This window comes from Octopus sinensis, linkage group LG9, assembly GCF_006345805.1.
Source record: "Octopus sinensis linkage group LG9, ASM634580v1, whole genome shotgun sequence".
Taxonomy (NCBI): Eukaryota; Metazoa; Mollusca; class Cephalopoda; order Octopoda; family Octopodidae; genus Octopus; species Octopus sinensis.
Genome location: NC_043005.1, coordinates 95,136,173 through 95,139,962, shown reverse-complemented (window position 1 = coordinate 95,139,962; position 3,790 = coordinate 95,136,173).

Sequence of the window (3,790 nt, the reverse complement as noted above, 5' to 3'; positions counted from 1 at the left end):
ATCCAAGTATCGATGGTCTACACTATCGAAAGCTTTCGATTGATCCCAAACTGATCAGCGCCCCACCCATGCCAGGTTCCTTAACTACCCTGTCTATGATGGAGGTTGTCATGGATGGTCCGGCCCGGCACGGCGCATGTTTGCGCCTTGTCGACCAGTTTCTCGATGACAAGCGCCAACCTCTTGGCTAACACCTTGGCCAAAATTTTCAAGTCTGCATTAAGCAGAGTGATGGGCCTAAAGTTATCTATTACATTCCCCTTGTTTAGATCTTTCCTCAGCAGTGTTAGTTAGTTAGTTAGTTAGTTAGTTAATTTGGCTCAAAAGCAAATAGCAAGGCCATGTAGGGGGACATGGAGTTAAGTACAGGGTGGTGTTCATGTAAAGAGTTCAGGCCACTTGAGGTCAAGGGAGACTTTGAACAAAGCGGTCGTCGGCATCTTCACCATCTCGTCTGGCAGCTTGTTCCACGGATCCGCAACCCGCACGGAGAAAGCTCCTCTCCTTCGATTGAGATGAAATCGTCGCAGGTAGAGCTTTTCGGAATGACCCCGCAGCCGACGCTCTGGAGCAGGAGTGAAGAACAGCTCTTTCGAGGGGTTACACTTTCCGCTTATGATGTTACGGCGCCTCGGCTCACAAAACCAGGGATGCTTCCGTTTTGCTGTCAGTTACAGTACACCGCTGCCAAGACGTCTCCAAACAAGTCTGGCATACAACTGTAAAGCTTGTAGCGTAGACCATCCAGGCCCGGCGATTTGTCCCTCGGGCATTCTACCATCAAGTCCTGCACTTCCGCCGCCGTGATGGCACCTTCGCAGCGGCCTGCCTCTCTTGTCGAGAGTCGTAGTAGGCTGTATAGGTAGGCGCTGAATTCCACCCTACGTTCTTGCCCGCTACTCGTCCCGAACAGTCGGGCAAAATGCTGTTAAAAGGCCTCACACATTTTACTTGGCTCGAGCAATTCGCGCCCCTGTTCATCTACCAGGGACCGAATGGTGGCTTTGTTGCCCTGTTGCGCCTCTGCCACCCGGGCCTCTCTCGCGGCTCCAACACCTTCGTTCCTTAGAGCACGCATCCTAGCTCTGACAACACACCCTTTGTGTTTGGCGTTGAAGTGTTAGTCGAGGGCCAGCCTCGCCGCCAAAACGCCGGATGCGATGCCGCTTCTAATTGCCTCTTCTTGCTTCTTAACTAGCTCACCCTCTACTATAGATAGATAGATAGATAGATAGATAGATAGATAGATAGATAGATAGATAGATAGATAGATAGATAGATAGATAGATAGAGCATACATATCTTTTATGTGAAGCCTACGAAGATGCCTCTACAGATAGATGGATAGATAGATAATCTCTCTCTGCAGAAAATTTTAAGACTTACAAAAGTTGTCTCCCTTGCATTATAGCTAACACGTTAACAAAGGTGACTGCCTGGTTCCTAGGCCAGCATCTAAATATGTCTGTCTCTGTCTGTCTGTCTGTCTGTCTGTCTGTCTGTCTGTCTGTCTCTCTCTCTCCCCTCTCTCTCTCTCTCTCTCTCTCTCTCTCTCATGTTGCAATGGAGAGGATGCCGGTTGCAGACACGCGTACCCTTAACGAAGATCCCGGGGAGACGGAATTTGACAAGCTAGTGCCAGCTGAGTGGACTGGAGCAACATGAAATAAAATGTTTTGCTCAAGGACCCAGCACACTGCCGGGAATCTAACTCGTAACCCTATGATCGCGAGGTGCGTAACCTAACCACTAAGCCACGCACCTTCATACATACATACATACATACATACATACATACATACATACATACATACATACATACATACATACATACTACCTACCTACATACATACATACATACATACATACATGCATACATGCATACATGCATACATTTTCTGTGTGAACATGTCTTTATAATGCTTAGATATTTGTGCACGCACGAGCGTGCGTGCATGATTACTTTTTGCATATATGTCTTTGTAGGTGTACGCAACAAAGTGTGCGCATACATGCATATATTCATTTAAAGAATCTCAAGTGGACAATGTTTGGAATGTCTTTTTGAAATTGAACTCAGAATGTAAATGTGTATAACTAAAAACGGTAAAGCATTGGTCCCCAACCTTTCTTTTCACAATTTTTCTATGGAATTACAATAAAGTGGATAATATATATTTTAATTATTCAATGCATAATTCATACATACATACATACATACATACATACATACATACATACATACATACATACATATATATATATATATATATATATATATATATATATATATATATATATATATATATACATACATATACATACTACATATTAATATGCATACCTATATATATATATATATATATATATCTCTCTCTCTCTCTCTCTCTCTCTCTATATATATATATATATATATATATATATATATATATATATATATGCACACATGCACACATATACGATGCAAACTTCACCCTGAAGGCTGCGACAGTCAATAGAACAGAAATGAAAATTAAATATTTATGCTTTCTGAACGGCTCGGTACGAGATGAACTAGAGTTCGATGGTTGGGAGCCCTTGTTGTAAAGCACTTATTCAAACGCATGATAGAATATTCCAATCCATAAAGGCGGTGAGCTGGCAGAACCGTTAGCACGCCGGGCGAAATGCGTAGCCGTATTTCGTCTGCAGCTGCGTTATGAGTTCAAATTCCGCCGAGGTCGACTTTGCCTTTCATCCTTTCGGGGTCGATTAAATAAGTACCAGTTACGCACTGGGGTCGATATAATCGACTTAATCCGTTTGTCTGTCCTTGTGTGTCCCCTTTTTGTTTAGCCCCTTGTGGATAGTAAAGAAATAGGTATTTCGTCTGCTGTTACGTTCTAAGTTCAAATTCCGCCTAGGTCGACTTTGCCTTTCATCCTTTCGTGGTCGATAAATTAAGTACCAGTTACGCACTGGGGTCGATGTAATCGACTGAATCCCTTTGTGTGTCCTTGTTTGTCCCCTCTATGTTTATCCCCTTGTGGGCAATAAAGAAATAATAATATTCCAACCCATAAAAATTAAGTCAGTGAGGTAGGGAAGAGATGATAAAGGGAGATAACTAGGACCACACTATTGAACACGGTATATTTCAAAACCAGAGTTGTCTATTTTAATGACATCACATAAGGCAGACAATCGGCAGCGTTGTCAAAGCTCAGAAAATGTGGGGTAGAATTCATTGCGGCATTCGTTTCGGTCCTCAGTCAAACCCCTCCGATTTTAAATTTGCTTTTTATCCTTTAAGGGTCAGTAAATAAAGTACTGTTCAACAACAAAGTGTTAATCTCTCTCTCTCTCTCTCTCTCTCTCTCTCTCTCTCTCTCTCTCTCTCTCTCTCTCTCTCTCTCTCTCTCTCTCTCATTATTGAACCAGTGTCATTATATTGTGTCACACTCTGATTTACTCTGAGAATTACGGTGCACTGGAATACTGAACGAAAGAAAACATGGCTTAGATAAATAGTCTTGAAGTCCAATATGTTAAGAGCAAATAATTATATACCATCAGGGCTACGGGGTCCTTACATATAGTTTCTTGATAACTACTTTGTTTAAACACCCTGTCATCCTTCCTTAAAATTGCACCTACCCGTTAATAAATTGTAGTATCCCCTAGACTTTTCTAGATCACACTTTGGATCTTTTCGGTTTGAACGGCAGTTTTTAACATAATTTCTAGGTAACTAAAAAAATTTTAACTTCATATACTGGTAGAATGTGTTTATAAAACATCTTTTTCTCTT